This window comes from Stegostoma tigrinum, chromosome 13, assembly GCF_030684315.1.
Source record: "Stegostoma tigrinum isolate sSteTig4 chromosome 13, sSteTig4.hap1, whole genome shotgun sequence".
Classification (NCBI taxonomy): Eukaryota; Metazoa; Chordata; class Chondrichthyes; order Orectolobiformes; family Stegostomatidae; genus Stegostoma; species Stegostoma tigrinum.
This window is the reverse complement of record NC_081366.1, coordinates 31,287,480-31,307,509: the sequence shown is the minus strand read 5'-3', so window position 1 is coordinate 31,307,509 and position 20,030 is coordinate 31,287,480. Positions and strand designations below refer to the sequence as shown.

General features: G+C 39.5%; 1 protein-coding gene across 6 annotated transcripts in view; it reads left to right on the top strand.

Moving 5' to 3' along the window:
- The window catches only part of pitx1 (paired-like homeodomain 1), a 45,032-nt gene that overhangs the window by 7,078 nt on the left and 17,924 nt on the right, over positions 1-20,030 (top strand). The window lies entirely within an intron of this gene.

Here is a 20,030-nt window from a genome sequence, read left to right as displayed (position 1 = left end):
TGGCAGTTTAAAAGCAGCTTCAGTTTTCACTTTAACTGGTAATTCATTTAATCCCTGAAGTGTGAAATCCCATAAATGCCGTCTCACATCTACTTTAAATTTGCAAGCAGGACAGTGGACATTTCGTCTGCAAAGTACAAATAGATGTACTTTATGGATTTTTGCAATATTTGATATGGCAGTGGACTGCACAGTTTCTTGAAGTGTAGAAAACAGTAAAAGTGCATTTTTATGAATGCTTTTTCAAAGCTTTAAAGTTCAGTGTGAAAAGGCATTTCATTTGATTTAATTGGTTTCTCATTCTTTTCATTTAAAAAATATATTTTGCTTTATACCATTGTTTCCACTCTGCTGAAATCGTTTGTTTGCTGAGGTTGAGTATATGGTTTTGGAGTGAGATTAAACATAGTTTAGAAAAGACTTATAGTTCTAAAATGATGCTGTTGTAGTCCCCGTTGTGGACGTGTATTAGAGAATAACAACACCAGATTTTTGTCACCCTCTAATAAATGATCGTTGTATGCTTGAGTTAATATACAGATTGGTGTAGTCTTTAGGTGCAGCGGATTAGAAAATCTGCAGGCAAATGGATTCATATACTTGTAGTGCCACCCACAAACCAGTGCAAGATATAGCAAGACACAAGAGAGAAGCTGAGAGTTGAAAGTCTAGATTTAGCACGCAGTCCTTTCACCTATTGTCCTTATGCTATTTAGTTTAACCAACAGTTTTCTTTTTTCTCTATCATACCCTGCTTACCGTGAGCGGCTAAACAAGATGTGTTTGGATATGATTTAATCCAGTTTCCAGTGAGAATGACTTCACAACACAATCACTCATACTTCAATCTAAATAGCTATTAAATTGACAAATTCAATCACAGGGTCACATAATCTAGGAAATAAAAATGCTGCACTGGTTCAGTTGAAGGCAACCTTCTGAGCTTGTGTTTGAGGCACTCTGAGGGAACAATAGCTCTGGTTTCTATGTACCAACCTTGAAAAGACATTTATTTTCATTACACTTGTAATGCTGTTACATTAGTAACTATTTCTATGAACTTTGTTGTGACGTATATACATAGAAATGGACTACTATAGTTGACTTGGGTCTGCTGGATGGTGACATTTACTTGAAAAGTTTCTTATTCCCTTAAACCATCAACCAGTGAGTTTAGAAAGCTAAGGTAATTTCAAATTAAATAAGAAAAAGCTGGTTCTCGTCCTAAGGTGTAATTTTATTGTGCAAAAGACTGGAACCAAGTATGCAGTTTCATATTTATATTCTATTTTATATAAACCTTGTTATTCTAATTGATGTCTGTTAGAATTATTTTTATCTGCTGCTATCTTATAAAATATTTTAATTATTTCACTTTTTCTGCCATCTTCTGGCGAAACATAAAGGCATGCCTCCCACAATGCTATTATCAAGCCACTTTCTGTCGGTGACAAAAATAGTTCATTACCCCTTGAGTTGGACAAATATTTGAGGAAAGGCCTTGTGTTTACTCAATATTTACCTGGTACAACAATAACTTGTATTTATATGGTATATTTTACATAGCAAAGATATAGTAGAATGCTTTACAGAAGCATTATCAAACACGGTGTAACTCTGTAAAACAGGAGATATTAAGACAGATGGCAAAAAGCTTTGTTTTAAGGAATCTCCTAAAGGAATTTTAGAGGTTGAGCTGGTTAGGGAGGAAATTACAGAGATTAGGGAATAGGCAGCTGAAGGCACAGCTGCTAATAGTTTGCTGTTGAAAACTGGGATACATTCAAAGGTAGAGTTGGTGAAACACAGAGACCTCAGGTAGTTTTAGGGCAACAAGAGGATATATAGTCAACGAGACATGTCGCCGTCAATGGATCTGAAAACCATGATAGGAATTTCATAACAAAGGGATTGTCAAAATGAGATTCACTCTAAGTTAATGAGTAAAGGGGTCATCAGTGAACACTATTTGGTGCATGAGAAGATATAAGCAGCAAAAATTTATGCCACCTGAACTCTACAGAGGCTAGAATTGGAAGTTTGGCCAGGAGGGCACTAGAATTATTCAGATGTAAGGGTAACAAATGCAGGGATGAGCTTCAGAAGCTGTCCTTGTCAAAAATCATATTCATGAACTCTGTAGCACGGTATGTTAACGTTCCAAGGCTTAACACTTTTTCATCATACAATAGTTTGAACCTATTAATAAAATAATTTTAATAACTTCCTATTGAGTAGTTTTAAAACTTCATAAAATGTGCTGTTATCAATAAAAGTTAGTTGCATTATGATATTGATGCTTCACACAGAAATCTACATTATTTCTGTTAAGAAATAATACTTGAGAATATAGTTGTTTGTGAAATATTAGCGTGTTTAATAAAATCATAGCAAATATTTTATCATTACTATTTGCATAGATGGTCAGTGAACTGCAAACTTATTTTAATGCTACCACTAAGTTTGATTTCTTAAAATTAAATTTCTGGAATACACGTATTGCTGGATGTGGCAGGTATTTTAGCCCAGGATTAATCTTAACATATTTCAATCTTCATTACTCACATATCATTCAATTACACTCACTTATGGAGATTATTCGTTGCATTTTCTGTGCCTTTTCAAACATAAAAATGTAACAATGTTTGCAGTGAACATAATTCATAATCATTCCACTGTGTATATATAGATAAAATGAAGTTGTATTACGAAAGAAATGTAAAAGATAACTGTCCCCGTCTGCTTTGGCATAGTACAGAAAATATCATGGCTACAATTGCCTATGGTGAGCATTTGATTGCAACTGTACTGTCAGGGAGATGTGATACAGAAGACAAAGAAATGGAATATAAGCCTCTCAAATTGGTTTCTCACTGCATCCTTTTGCACATGATATACGTACCACTGGTAGAAACCTGAAAGTAGTTTGCGTACCAGCCTATCCTGTCAGAATAGAAATGTAGAAACTAGAAAATGCAAGCAGGGGTAGGACTTTTAGCCCCACAAGCCTATTCTGCCTACAATATGATCACTTGCTGATTGTCCAACTCAATATCCCTTTTCCACTTTTGCTATATTCTATTTACTCCCTTTAGCTCTAAGGACTATATCCAGCTCCTTCTTGAAAATATTCAACATCTTGGACTCAACTACCTTCTGTGGAAAGGAATGCCAAGTTCCTCACTTTATGGATGAAGTCAGTTCTCCAAATCTCAATTCTAAATGGCCTATCCCATACTCTTAGGCTGTGACCCTGGTTCTAGACTCTCCAGTCATCAGGAACATCCTTTGTGCAATTGCCCTGGCTAGTCCTGTTAGAATTTTGCAGCTTTCTCTACGAACACCCCTCATTCTTCAAAATTCCAGTAAAATATTGTAGGATGATCCAAAACTGGGGACCAGAAATACAACATAATTACGCATTAATATAACAGGGAAAGAAGTAAAAATGTACTTATTCAGAAAATAGTAGAATGTCATGTGAAATTATTGGGTTCAAACATTCAGCCACTTATCCATGGATTAGTGATAACTAACATTCACATAATACAAGTGTCAGGATCATCACCCCTTGACATTCAATGGCATTGCCATCACTAATGCCCCCAATGCCAACATCCGAGGGGTTACCATTGACCAGGAACTGAACAATAGCAACTAAATTAACATTGTGGCTATAAGAGCAGATCAGTGAAGAATTCTTAGGTGACTAATTCACCTCCTGTCTCCCAAATAACTGTCCATCATTTGAGAGATACAAGGTAGAATTGTGATTGAGTACTCCCCACTTGCTTGCATGATTGCAGCTCCAGCAAAACAACTGAAACTTGAAACCATACAGAAAAAAAAATCCCCCACCTTCGACATTCATTCCCTTCATCACCAATGCTCAGTGGCTGCAATGCTTACCTTCAACAAGATGCACTGAGGTAACTCACCAAGTTTCTCTCTGCGACGTCTATCATCTAGAAAGACGTAGGCAGCAGATGCATGGGAACACCATCATCCTGCTGCTGAACAATATTGCCTGTAATTCACTGTCACTGGGTCAAAATCCTGGGCCTCACCTCCTAACAGCATGTTGGGGTTTCTTTGCCCCTGGAACTGCAGCAGTTAAAGAAAGCAACTCATCACCATCTTCTCCAGGGAAATGAGAAATGGGCAATAAAGGCTGACCTTGCTGGTGTCAGTCACACCCCACAAACAAATTAAAAATAACACAAGAGGGAAGGGAATAGAAAGATATGCTGACACTGGCACGAGGATAATGGACTGGGAGGATTTCATAGAGTATAAGCACCAGCACAGAATATTTGGGCCAATTGGTATAAAATGGTCAGCTTTAATAATGCATACTTTATGTAATTCTATGCCATTCTAAAATAGAACGGAAAAATGTATTTTAAAATTCAACATACGTTAAACGTTTTCAACATTATTTGGCTCTGATAGTTTCCCATTAAAGATTATGTGAGGCCTCATGTTCAATTAATTATTTTATTTTTCTAATGCCACAGTAGAATCAGCGTCCCAATAAAAGTTAAATAATGAGATCTACAACCTTTTTAGTACATTTTGTCTATATTCAATCTGTTCCACATTTGCAGCTATCAAGCATCTGAGGCATTTGGGGTATATTCACTTCACCAAACAGCTTATCACACAAATTAGGTGATCACTGACACTGACCATAGTGACAGTTGGTATCTCAAGAGTGTAGCAGCCACTAACATGAATGTGAGCTTTCTACTTTCTTAGAGTATAATATTGCAGAAGGAGTCTGCAGCCCACAACTGCTGCTGTTGCTGCTGGTTATTTTAATCTGCACTGATTTTCAATATATGCAGAACACTTTAAAAAATCAGCCATTGTTCAAGTCTGTTACGTTTACTACAGTGGTCTAAAAATTGACAGTGAGTTGTCCGAAGATATTAGTTTATAAATCACAAAATAAGATGAATAATTAATTTTCTATTTTCTGATTGTGATCCCAATGACTCCAAGTATGTTGCTGTTGACTATTTATAGAATTCAAAATATGTGTAAAAGTGAAATCAATGCATTAGTTTTTCTACAGCAGCCTTTCAAGTACCTGTTATTGTTTGTTCTTTTGAAGAAGAAATAATCAAAAAGCACATAGATTTCAGAAAATCTGCTAAGTATCATCATGAAAAGATTGGTCTATCAGAAAAAGGGATTCTATTGAGCAACACCATCTCATTTAAGGAAAGACATAAATCTGTGCTTGATTTACTAAGATTCAAATTCCAATTCTCCATGATTTAAACAGTTTATTGTTAAATTACATTTTTAAACTATATAAATGTTTAATTAATAAACACTAAGAACACACTGCTTGGTACCCACTGGGAAGAACTTGAGGACTCCATTCTTGTCTTATGCAAAATTTTAAATAACATGCTACAGTACTTTGCATGTTTCCATAAATAATCACCTAGGACCTGCTTTCAAGCAGAGAACTGAACAAGAGGAAGGAATAAGAAAGGAATATCTCATTACTACTGTTATAAAACTATATAAATATGGGGAGTATTTTCAATTATTCTTTGGGACAGTATGGTTTTGGTCCTATTTGGACTGTGAGAATATCACTTGTGGAATGTAAATGGCCACAATTGAATAATTCAGAATATAATGTAAGAGTTAAAGCCTAGATTTTTTTCTTTCTAATCTTAATATCTTCATAAGCCTGAAAGAATATTTTCATTATGTAAATTTCAGCAGGCAGTAATGGTGCAAATCATCAAGCTGCATTAGTAATGTAATACTTCGCTATATTTTCATTGATCGTCAGGTAAAGGTTTTCACAAACATTTTATCATCCTACATTTTACTTCTGATTAGTTTGCCACTTCAGGTGACTGTACAGCAATCGTGACAGTGTAATTCAATATCCACACCTTAATTATCTCTGCTAGTTCCATACTTCAAATTTGTTTGAAGGATAAGCTAAATGGCCTTTCTTGCACCATTGACTTTCATGTAATAGATGTTGCATTCACACAGATAGACATACATATATGTGGTATTCCTCCACTCCAGCTGGTGGAGTTCATTTTTAGATCAGATTTCTTTTCAGAGCCAGCTATCTTAACTTAGTCAGCATGCAGTGTAACAACTTGTACCAATTTCAGGCAGGTGCCTGCTGCATAAAATTAATGCCTATGATCTAGCCAGTTGGCTAGCAAATATTTATTTCGTTGGCTGAATACCCATTTGGCTGAATCCATTGGTTTAGTAGTTGTTAATCTGTCCATATGCAGAAGGAGATTCATTCAGTTCTTGTAGTTCAGCATTTTGGCTGTAACTATTGATCTGGACATACATTCACTCAAAATTGCATAAGTTTTAAGACTTTTTTCCTCAGGGTTTTGTTCAAATTTGTTCAAATATCTCCAACTGCAAATTATTTCACAAAACAATGCAATTTGGCAATTTTTTAACATGTTGCTTTTAAAAAGTAATTGGTTGATATATTCAAGTTTGATAACTTGCTGCAGTTTGATGAATATAGCTCAAAAACAGCCTATCACAAAAAAAATTCAATCGCCTGTACATAACCCAGTTTTGTATAACTGTAATTTTAGTGACTTTAAGGAACAATGAAGAATCATTCGATGGTTATATTGGGGGACAGTTGTAATTTTTTTACATTGATAACGTAAATGCAAAGGTAAAGTCACTATAGTCCTACAGACCATAGGGCTGCTTTCTCATTAGAGACAACTGGTGGTTTAAACTGAGGGTCACTACTCCTCAGGCAAGGAACAGGCTGAGAAGGTGAATCTGTCATGGTAACGGCAGCTGGTTCAGGAATTGAAGCTATGCTGCTGGCATCATTCTGCGTCGCTAATCTGTGTGTGTGTGTGTGTGTGTGTGTGTGTGTGTGTGTGTGTGCATCTGTGTCTGTGTGTGTGTGTGTGTGTGTGTGTGTGTGTGTGTGTGTGTGTGTGTGTGAGAGTGTGAGATACTTATATTTATTCAAAAGCTTTTGAAACAAACGCACTAGTGTCCTCACACCCAAAAGAACCAGCTGAATTTTATGGCTTCCTCAAAGGCCACTAAGTTAGTACAGTTAGTGAAAACTCACAATGATTACATAATTCACTTTGGAAAAATGATCAGTTTTGCGCTCAGATCTTGCTGCTAGCCCGATGTATTTCTTTTAGCAGAAGTACAAGAGATTATGGAAACTTATTTCCATTTATGACATTCAACTAATTTTTCTGTCTCTTTTTGCTGGTTTTGTTTAGTTTAACCCCCAAAAAGTGCAAAGTAGTACAAACTCCAGACCAGCATTCCATCTTGAAAGAAACTGTGTCTTTCTAGAAAATAAACTGCCTTCACAAAATGATGCTGTTCAGATGTGTCCACCCCTACCCGTATCATCTTAAGCAGGGTATGGTAAAGCATGGGTGGATTGGGGAGGTGTGTCACAGGGGATCTTCCTATCAGGAATATGTTAAACAAGTTGGTCGTGCCATCAGCATTTCATTGGCAGTGAATTGTCTCGTGGTCTTGCCTGGGGTTCTTGGACATTTAGCACGTGGACCTGTAACACCAAGAACAAAATGCTTGGTACCCATCCCAGTTGGGATGAACTTGAGGACCTCATTCCTGCCCTATGCAAAATGTTAAATACATACTGCAATACTTTGCATGGTTCCATGAAAAATCACCTGGGGCCTGCTTTCAAGCAGAGAACCAAACAAGAGAACCTTTTTACTTAGGAAGGATCATTATCATTGTTAGATAATAAAGTGTGGAGCTGGATGAACACAGCAGGCCAAGCAGCATCTTAGGAGCACAGAAGCTGATGTTTCGGGCCTGGACCTTTCATCAGAAAAGGGGGATGGGGAGAGGGTTCTGAAATAAATAGGGAGAGAGAGGGAGGCAGATCGAAGATGGATAGAGGAGAAGATAGGTGGAGAGGAGAGTATAGGTGGGGAAGTAGGGAGGGAATAAGTCAGCCTGGGCAGGATGGACAGGTCAAGGGGGCAGGATGAGGTTAGTACGTAAGAAATGGAGGTGTGGCTTGAGGTGCGAGGAGGAAAGGAAGAACAGGTTAGGGAGGGGGGGATGAGCTGGGCTGGTTTTGTGATGCAGTGGGGGGAGGGGAAATATTGAAAGGTTCGCAATAAACAACTGCACCTCCCAGTCGTGAACCATTTTAACTCCCCCGCCCATTCCTTAGACGACATGTCCATCCTGGGCCTCTGCAGTGCTATAATGATGCCACTGGAAGGTTGCAGAAACAGCAACTCATATTCCACTTGGGAACCCTGCAGCCCAATTTAAACAATTTTGTGCTCCTAAGATGCTGCTTGGCCTGCTGTGCTCATCCAGCTGTACACTCTGTTGTCTTGGATTCTCCAGCATCTGCAGTTCCCATTATCTCTGATCACGCCATTATCATTGCTATTGTTTGCAATATACAAGAGGGTGTAGTTGAGGCTTGCCTTTTGTGGGTTGGTGATGGATATGGAGGCTGATGCAGGAATCGCAACACATTATGTCCACAGTTCAAGGTAGTTCATATTTAAAGGCAGAATAAAGGGGAAATAGAAAAATATGACCATTTGTTAAATATATTTAGCAAATTAGGACTGTTAATAACCAATTTAATCACATACTGAGATGCACTTGATTGTTGTGTAACTTATTGTTCAGGTTATAGTTTTAATAGTGCAGTTCTGAGTTCAATACATTTTCAAAATAATCTGCATTAGTCATGTAATATTTTGCTATATTTTTATTCAGTATCAGATAAAGGTTTTCACAAACACTTTATCCTCCTAAATTTTACTCATGATTAGTTTGCCACTTCAAGTGATTGCATAGCAAACATGGCAGTGTAATTCAAGATCTATACATTAATTGGCTCTGCTAGTTCCATACTTTCTTCAAAACTGTTCGAAGGATAGGTGAAATGACCTTCCTTGCTCCATTGCATTTCATGTTATAGATGATATATTAACAGTATGATGCCAACTTTTCACTTCACATCAACGCTGCTTCCTCTTTTAATATAGCAGCAAGCCTATGCTCTTATTCATTATTATCTTTATTACAAAATAAAGAATTGTAACAAGGAGATGGTTGCTTTAAAAATGACAATATATGGCAAACTTATGAATAAACTTTTTAAAGCAATTCCAACCCCATTAAAATATAGATATCCAGTCAAAAGGCTTTTTTCTCAGATCAGTTAATGCATTTAGCTTCGCTGTGCATTCTCACTCTAAGGAGTCATCTTGTGTCATTTTAACACTTGTGTGGTCTGACAGTCCTGCTGACTAGGAAAGATTATTTTAACACAATGGGATTACTATGTCTATGCTTTCATTTAATGTGACTTTATGGAACTTATAAAAGAACAAAGTTATTAAACATGTACCTAAAAGTGATTTTGTACATTTTGACTACTGCAGACACAACATTTAAATTTGTGGGGGCTTTGCATGTAATGTTTTTAAAAATTGTTGTTGCAGTCATTGGATTTCAAACACTCAGCCTCATCATTAAGGGACCAGTTCTGACAGAATTATACCTCTATCCCATCCTTGCCAAGTGCTTCCTATGCAGGGTTTAATCAAGTCCTTCCAAGATCAAAATGACAAATGAATTTGCCTGCTGCTGTGTTGTATTATTCTGTACAAGAAATTTACACTGAAGGTCTACTTGCAAAAAAAGTATACGTTAACGGCGCTGTGGTGGTGTAATGAAGACTTTACCAATTGTGGCCACATCGCATGAATAGAAGGAAGGTCATAGGGCAAACTTGTACCAAATAATAATAGTCATAGAGAGCTACGCACTCAGGTGAACAGTATTCAGTAATAGGTCTGGGATTTTTCAAGGCAAAAGTGAAATAATAGGCTGTTTCAGTGTTGTGTGGGATTTCGAGAGATATCTCTTCAGTTTACTTGCAGGCTCGGCTCATTATGTGTGGAAACAGGCTCCTTATCCCTTAGTGCAGTTTTATGCTGTGGCTGGCAGAAGTTCAACATGTCACTTAGAACACATTTGTTATAGGGTGTGTATGAGCATGCTGAAATGGGTCAGGGTTCTTTCATACTGTCTGGTATGACATGTATGTGAACTTCAGAATGGAAAACAATGTTCCATGATTTCAGAATCAAAGAAAATGCCTGGCCCTTAAAAATAGAGTCAAGTGGGTAATGCTGAGTTAGCAAGCATGATAATTCTTAAACAAAATTTGCGCTTTAAGTAAGAAATGAATTAACGCCACTAAAAAAAAATTGCAAGAGCAATTTCTCAGCTTCGCTACCAAAAGGCCTATAATAATTGTCAATGTCCAACTCCTAGCTGATCGTGGTTTGTGTTTTCCTAAGAAAATGCAGATGACACAGTGAAACAAATGCAAAAAAAGGATGAAAATTGAACATAACATGACATATTCAGTTTCACAATATATTACTGCTTCAATATCTTATACTTACTACCCCAGCTTTTAAAAGCTCAGTAGCCAAAAATAACTAAGCTGTAGATTTTAGTTTGTTCTGTTCATTGTTTTATTTTTAGAATGTGTTTAAATATAAATGCTGATGATATAATTAAGGTAATAACATTTTCAATTCAAAAGTGTGCATAAATTAAGTAAGTAAGTAGTCGTGCCTTCAGTGACCCAGCAATCATTTAATGTGTTGATGATTCATCTCAGTATGTGCCTGCAGAGTAATATTGAGGAGTTCAGTAACTCGTCCACTCAAAAACATCATCATTACCAAATAAATAGTTCCAAAACCAACTGTTCCTGCATTTAAAAATAAAACTTTTAATGTTCATTATATTTTGTATTTTGCTTTCCTGTGGTGAGATTCTTTAATCTTATTGTCTAATGCAAAAAAAGTGCATTTCTTTTGCTGGAACTTAATCTTTACTGTTTTTTTATAATCTAATCAGATCAGGAAAATGTCTCATCAAATGGTTGATTTGTAATGTTATATGGCACCGAACTTTACATTCTGACATTTATAGTTCCACAGAAGTATATTATTAATGTGATTATGTCAGATTGCAAATACAATGTCATTGCACTAGATGGCAAATGTACAATGAGGAGGCAAACTTCAAAATCACAAATGTGCCTAGAATTTAGAATAGTCTAATTGACAATTGTTTAACCATGTTGGCAGTCCAATTAACAGCAATAGTATGATTCCAAAACCATAATAAATCATCTGGTCATGAAACATATACCTGGTGGGCATTTTATTTTCATTGTTAGTTGAAAAGGTGGAGGTAAAGACTAGGGCTGGGTCTATGTCTGACCTAAAGCAAGGGAGGCTGCTGATAGCTTATTCACTGGAAAATCTTTGACATGGATGGAGATCTGAAAATTATCATAGGCATTTCTCATTACAGCACCTACAAAATGGTCGCACGTTGTAAGCTAACATCACTATCACGTTGGTCTTGAGTCAGTACAGGTATAATGTGTTCTCTTGGAGAAATTTCTGGGGGTGAAGATGAGAATATGAAATGGAAAAAGAGAGGGAGGAAGCCAGCTGAACAGAGACAGAAGTGCAAGAAGGAGATCGACCTGCTGGGCATCAAGAGACTGCTGGGGGTGTGCCAGTGCAGGCACAATGATGCAGGCAGAGGCTGTGCCCTGACAATCATATGTACAGAGTGTATATGACGTATCCACAAATGAAATAGGACAGTACCTTTCACAAACCACTGTGGCATCTCTATATGACACGCTCACCCCAGAGATCACATGCAACTGTGCGGGAAACTATCTGATGTCAGTGGCACTTCAATCCATACTGGTTCTAACCTTTTGCATCAGGGCCATTTCAAGCTGTCCAGCAGTGAGCCAAATGGCCAAAACAGCACACCGCTGCATTCATGCTTTTACAGTTGTCATGTTTCATTATGCTGAACAATTTATTGCTTTCACTACTGGCCATAATAGTTAGATTTTTTTAGAAAATGCCAGGAGCTCTGCAGAAATACTAGCTTTCCATAGGAGCAAGGCATCATTGATCATACCCATGTCACTGTCAAGGCACCAGCAGGGCATCATTTATAAACAGAAAGGAGTAGTGCTCACTTAATGTCCAGATAGACTGTTACCACAGACAGCAAATCATAAAGGAATGTACAAGGTACCTGGACAGCATCCATTACTCTTACATTCTCAGATACTTCTGGGTGACACAAACTGTCTAATGGATCTGACACATTGGAAGGATAACTGCTGGCTCACAAAGGATACCTCCTGAAGAGGTAGGTCACAACACCTGTTCCAGGTCCTAATTCTGAACCTAAGCACTGTTATAGTGACAGCCATGGCACAACTGGATCCATTATTAAGCAGATCCATTGGCCTGCTGGAAAAGAGATTTAGACGCCTTGACTGATGAGATGATTCTCTCCAGTATGAGACTTTGAGAGTACTCCTGAAGTTGGTTGTATGTTGTGCCTAGCCTTCCCTAGAGCAGCAAAAAGGGAATCCCTATCAGAGGATGAGTTGTGGGAGACAAACTGATGAAGAGTTGGAGGAAGGACAGAGTGAGACACTGCAGTCAGATATGGAAGGCCATATGTGGAAGCATCAGATTAATGTAAGATAGGACAGGCTGCAATCTTGAGAAATTACAGCAGTTGAGTGCTTCCAAATATATCATTGTGTCACCAGTGTTCACCTCATTGCCCTCTTTCATCAGAAGAAAACCAGTTTGTCACCTTGGAAACATCAATGTAACTCAGCTAAATGAAGATGATTGCATATTATAAGAAGACTATGCCCACACATTTTCATATATGGTGTTTAAACCAATGATCTTTTGCAAGAAAACACAAAGACTTAACACAAAGAGTCTTAGAAACACAAAGGCTCTCTAACTTGTGAAAATAATATATGTGATAAATTCCTTCATGTGCATTCAAGCATGACTACCAGTAGGTTTCCTTGACCCTTTTCCAGGTGCTGAAGTGTAATGCAGTTGTGCTGTTATGTCCTCTTGGGCTCCTCCATAGTTCATGCCAGGACCCACACTCTCTCACGTATTGACATCACATCTCTATGCACTTCACTTTGAATGTACAGACAACTCCAGAGTCCAGTTTCCAACTGTATCTGGCGCCCTTCCTGCACTATCTCAGTTTCTAGCAGCCACACACGCAATTGTGATATGCTTTTACTGGTTTATGGTTCCTTTCCTTCCGAGGTGTGATTCCCACTTGAGCTGTGTGTATCTGTGCTGGTGCTGGGAGCAGAACATTGACCTAACTCTGCATCCTCTGGTGCATTCTGTTCCTCCTCAGGGGCTAGCTTTGAACCCTTAGGCTTTTGGTGGCAGCATTAAATGTTGCACAAATGTACAGGATACAAAAATAATCAAGGTGAAGTCCATCCTCCACCTTTGAGGTGTGTACACGGAAACACAATCTCTGATCACAGTGCAATCTTAGGACATGTTATTCTTTGTTTGCAATTTGCTTTACAGATTTCAATATTTCGTTTCTCTTTAAATTCCAATGCAATAGTGCCCACAAAATTACAAACCATCAATGTCTCCTTCTTAATATACCAGACATCATCTCACATCTCCCGCACAGGCCTCTTTACATTAGTTTGTTCAGCTGTAAAGAATATCCCTTGCAATCACGCCATCCCAGCGCTTTCCTCTTGTCTTGCCTTGACAAATGAACCAATTCTACTCATTCACTGCCAGCTCCACTATCCCCTCCTCCAGGGATAAAAGTCACAGGCTTTAGTACTGCTCCTAGTCTGTGTCCCAGCCCCCAATCCAAGTACAGCATACTCCATGGAGTCCCAGGCCTCCATTACTGAACCCTGATGTAGCCCAAGTCCTGTGTCCTCAACCCTGCCCAAAACCCCCAACACCTTTTCATAAGTGTTAATGCCAATTGAAGTGTGGTTTGAGTATCACATCACATCACATTTGAGGAGTACAAAAGACAATGATGAAAAAAAACATGCACAAATGAATCCTTCATCAAACCTTTCATGTAAGCATGTTCCAAGTTTTAAGATCTTAGGTCCTGTCACACTTGTGGCACTGAATCCAAATTCACTGGACATCATAACATCAATATTGCTGCATCAGGTAAAAATACCATGTTGGAGGCAAAGTCATATCATTGATTAGCAACAATGTGACATATTTTAGGAAACCTTGCTATACTACATTACAAATAACCCGACAGTACCTAGTGCTGTGTCAGAAATAAAGGGTGTTTCATGACCCACTCCTGACATTCTTTCTTTTCACAAAGTTTAAAGTTCACCACAAAAACAAAAGAATCTAGCTTGTTTTAGCAATAAAACAATAGCTGTAGAACTAATATTTTTGGCCTGTTGATGAGGGGAGACATTCTTGTTCTATACATTGCTACAAGAAGCATAGCTTATATTTTGGTTAGTCACATGGGTGTTAGCATCAGTACCTCACTGAAGTGGCAATTCTTATGTCTACATCTGAGCTCAGAACAATGAGCAAACAATTTGATGTTGGCCGTAAATTAACTGGGTCTGATGATATCCTAATCTGGCAGTTCTGATCGAGTTAGTGATCAGAAACCATTCCTTATTTTTATTGTCCCTTGTCCAAGAATACCAAAAGCAATACTGACTGGGAACTACTGAAAAATGTTAATGTCATAGACTTTGTTAGTAACTGCTATAATGCAATAATAAACCCAGTAAAAATCTATATATAATCTACCCTGAGCATCTTGTAGGTTTGCTTTTTGAACAGTCAGCAAGGATAACCAAAAATGACCTAACCCAGTCTGTGTAGCTGTTCTGAGATCTAAGATTCACAATGAGCTTCGCTTGTTGCAGTTCCAAGTCAATGATGGCCCAACCAATAATCACACTCTTCCCCTGTCATATAAATTGCAATCCTTTTTCTTCAAATCTATTTCTTGCATCTGATGAGTACAGCTAAAATGCTTCGACTTCTTTTTGCTTTTTGGGACTGTTTAAGTTCAACTATTCCAATTATCAAAAATGTTAACACATCAGTCATTAGCCGAACTTTTTCTTTCACTTCTTAGCCGACCTACATAACAAAGTGTGGGGCTGGATGAACACAACCGGCCAAGCAGCATCTTAGAGCACAAAAGCTGGCGCTTCGGGCCTAGACCCTTCATCAGAAAAGGGGGATGGGGAGAGGATTCTGAAATAAAGAGGGAGGGAGGGGGAGGCGGACTGAAGATGGATAGAGGAGAAGATAGGTGAAGAGGAGAGTATGGGTGGGGAGGTAGGGAGGAGATAGGTCACTCTGGAGAGGACGGACAGGTCAAGGGGGCGGGATGAGGTTAGTAGGTAGGAAATGAAGGTGCGGCTTGAGATGGGAGGAGGGGATAGGTAAGAGGAAGAACAGGCTAGGGAGGCGGGGACAAGCTGGGCTGGTTTTGGGATGCAGTGGGGGAGGGGAGATTTTGAAGCTTGTGAAATCCACATTGATACCATTGGGCTGCAGTGTTCCCAAGCAGAATATGAGTTTCTGTTCCTGCAACCTTCGGATGGCATCGTCGTGGCACTGCAGGAGGCACAGGATGGACATATCGTCTAAGGAATGGGAGGGGGAGTTGACATGGTTTGCGACTGGGAGGTGCAATTGTTTACTGCGGACCAAGCATAGGTGTTCTGCAAAGCGGTCCCCAAGCTTGGTTTCCCCAGTGTAGAGAAAGCCACACAAGGTATAGTGGATGCAGCATACCACATTGGCAGATGTGCAGGTGAACACCTGCTTGATGTGGAAAGTCATCTTGGGGCCAGGGATGGGGGTGAGGGAGAAGGTGTGGGAGCAAGTGTAGCACTTCCTGCAGTTTCAGGGGAAAGTGCCGAGTGTGGTGGGGTGGGAGGGGAGCATGGAGCGGACAAGGGAGTGGCAGAGAAAGTGGTCCCTCGGGAAGGCAGACAAGGGTGGCCAGGGAAAAATGTCTTTGGTGGTTCGGTTGGATTGTAGATGGCGGAAGTGTCGGAGGATGATGCGTTGTATTTCAACTCCCGCTCCCATGCCTCTCTACGTCCCATGCCTCTCTTTGATTGATTTCTCCAAACAGCCTCTAGACAGAAACTAACCAGACTCCTAACAGCTGAGTTTACAGTTCCCCACCTAGCCTCACATTCCTCCAACTGACATGGCCATACAAGACTGACAGCTGCCCACTCCCCAGACTGTACTGGAATGAATACCCTGACTGTGAACACGACAAGCAGATGACTGACTGTGGCCAAGACCCTGGACTGTGTGCAGACTCTACCCATGACTGATGGTGCATGAACCCCTGAAAGACAGGCTATACCTGCTCCCCCGCCCCCTCAACTGGATTGAGGATTAGCCCCCACCAGTTTCTGACATTGGCAATTTAGTTGAATGAATGTACAGCTGCCGATGTGTCCTGCATTCAGATTCTGTGCTTACTAGATGGCCTGGATGTGTACAGGACAAATGCCATGGTAGCTGTTAGGGGTTGGCCCATGCCAGATGTCAATGTCCATGGATGAAGAGTGCCTGAAGAGTGCCCATGGGTCATTCCCTGAGCTGCACTTTGTTCATACACAACATGGCGGTCATTCTGAGCAAGCTGCATCGATCAGTTACTCTGGCTGCCATGTTGAGTTGTCTAGCTTGTTTGCTAAGTTTGCAATGTTAGAAAGCTGATTGTTAATGAGGTGCGTTAGGCCATCAATGAGGTGTTTAACAAGTTGTAATCCCCCTTAATTGGCAACCTGTCACTGCCTAGCAAGAAACTCGCTACGCACCATTTATGAAAATCATAAAAGATGGAACAAAGAGGATCATGCGTTGTAGTTGCAGTGTTCCCACTTCTGAAATACAATGGCAAGAGTTGCATCATATCTGTCTCAGAGATGTGTAATAATACATTTGAATCAACTGACTAAAATAACTAAAATTGGAGTAATATTCTTTTGACATTGAGATGGGCCTTGCTAGACATCTCATCTAATTCTGCAACAAATCTCACCACAACCCACTATAAGATTCTGTCCACATTCTTTCTGAATGTCAATCTTGCACTAGTATAGAGAAACAGATGGGGAGATACAGTATTAACTCAATGAGACACGCAATGCAATCTGTGCCTTTTCAAGTGTCAGAATTATTATTTATTTTGCCCAGTGATGAAACTGTAGTGAAAACAATGTATTTTTTTTCTGTAATTTATAGGACACATTTTCGGTAAAGCTGTTAAGGTCGACACTGAAGTTAATGGAGCACATTTGGTGACTCATTTCCTCAGGTTGTTAATGTTCTATGTTGCAAAAGAACATATCGTGTCCAATTAAGAAATCACTTTGTATTTGTGTTGACTGCTACTTAAATGTTAAAAATTAACAAACTGGATTAGTGCTAGGTTACAATTAGGTTTATTTTTTCACGTCTCATCACTCTGTCTCTCGCTTTCTGTCCCTGATATTCTACTAATTTAATGTCAAATTTGCATCAGTCATCACATGCATTTGACATCAAATTTATGTGATAAATTTATGGCCTAATGGCACAGTTTTTTCAAGCCAATGTCCTTATAGCACCTCCAATTAGAACTTCAAACTGCAGAGTTTTACTGAGCAATGATCTCTTTGTTACAGGGCAGCAGTTGAATCCTGACCACATAGATAACGGATTTAACCAAACAGTGATGCCTTGTTTCCCTTGAAACCCATTGCAGTCAATATCATGTCACGGGGATAGTCTGTTCAGTTTAATAATTCTGAAAACACGTGAAGATTGTGATGTGTAATTAACCCCACCAAATGACTGTAATACATGCAATTCCATGTTGTCTGTTGTCTAAAAATGCTTTCAGTGTTAACTATTTTATTGATTGGCTGGACAATTGATCAGTGGGCCACAATCATGAATGAGTCTGACCAGTTAAAAACAGCCTCCGTTTCTTAAAGGCAAGGTGTATTGTGCATATAGCAGATGCTGACAGTCGTGCAGGAAGTGAATTTAACCAAGTATCATTGAATAGACACAACGTGGGGAAAAGCAGGCTCCAAGGCTTTCAGATCCTGTACTGAAGGAAGTACAAATGAAAGAACTTGTCCTATGAGCACAGAAAGCCTGCAGACATGTCTCAGAAAGACCAGTTAGCCATTAAAGTCATTGCCATTGCTCAAATATCAAAGACAGTGTTGCAAGAAGTTTAATTGCCTCATAAGAGTGGCTAAGGTCAGTGAACCTTCAAATGCCATATCCGACCAACAATCATGGACAATGCTCAATTCACCATATCTACGTCACTTGTTACCAATAATTTCTATCAATCAGGACTCATTTTAGATATTCATCTGATTCTCTACGCTCTCAGACAGACAGAACTGATGAAAGGCAGAGATAGCAGGAACTGCAGATACTGGAGAATCTGAGACAATAAGGTGTGAAGCTGGATGAACACAGCAGGTCAAGCAGCATCAGAGGAGCAGGAAAGCTAATGTTTCAGGTCTAAACCCTTCTTCAGAAAAAGAAGGGTCTGAAGAAGGGTCTAGATGTGAAAGGTCGGCTTTCCAGCTCCTCTGATGCTGCTTGGACTGCTGTGTTCATCCAGCTCCACACCTTGTTATCACTGATGAAAGACAAATACCTACACTTCACAACTTGCACACACTGTCAGCAACCCATCTATGACAGCCACATCAACCAGATAGTTTGTATAACACTCATTGCCACATGTCCTTGTGTTGCAGGACACAATGGTGCACAACAGAAGCCAAGAAGTTTAATGAAAGGTAAGGGACAGGCACAACTGAATACCCTTTTCCCCACGAAGGTGATGGTGCTGGCTATTATTCAGATGTTGATTCCAGTGGCCAGTGGTGGGCCTGAAACTATGGATGATCATGCTATCCTTGCACCTGATCTTTATTTTCACCTCAACTCTGCCCCACTCTTTTCATGTTGCAGATGGCATAGGAGTGCAGGTCCCACCTTACACGCCATCCTGTCCCCTCCAAGATTAACTTGCTTTGTATTTTCTGACAGGATAAGTCTTGTCGGTTAGGCAGCAATCTATGTCCATTTATAATTGCCCTGGAGAAGGTGGTGGTGAACCGCCACCTGAAACTACTGCAGCCCACATGGGGTGGGTATAGCCACCGTGCTGTCAGGGAGGGAGCTCCAGGATTTTGACCCAATGACACTGAAGGAATGGCATACTACTCCCAAGTCAGGATAATGTGTGGCTTGGAGAGAATCTTGCAACTAGCGGTGCTAACATCAGCCTTCTGCCCTTGTCCTTCCAGAGATCATGGATTTGGAGGGAGCTGTCAAACTAGACTTGGAAAACCGTAGTAGTGCGTCTTCTATATGGTACACACTGGTCCCATGGCGGTGGAGGAAGTAAATGTTTAAGATAGCAGATGGGGTGGCAAACAAACAGACTGCTTTGTCCTAGACCGCACACAGCATCTTCTGTGTTGTAGGAGTTGCATTCATCCAAGCAAGTAGATTGCACTCCCGACTTGCATCTTGTAGACATTGGACTGGCAGTGGAGAGCCATGAACTGACTTACTGTACAGAATCCCCAGCTGTTCACCTGCTCTTGAGGCCACTGCATTTAAATGGCAGGTGCCTTTCTGCCTTTAACATTTTGGTAAAGGGATATCTATCTACTCTATCTGTCCTGCCTAAGCCCCTCAGAACTCTGCCTTTTTCTTGTAACTTTGTCTTCTCAGATCCCACAAAGTTAAAACTAGTCATACACTGGAAATACGTCAAGATGACAATAGTAATGTCAATAAATACTCTCATTAAATTTAACACTCAAAACCACCAGATCAGACTGACATTGTGCATTATTTAAAGAATAGCATGGAAGCAGGATCTGCACATCGTGACACATATGGCAAGAGTTGCCTGTGGCAAGATATGGAGCAAGATCACATTTATGAACTGCTACTCGTGAATTTGGATAAATTTTATGTAGCAGCTTTCAGAAGGACCCAAATGGGCTAGTACAAATATACCATGCA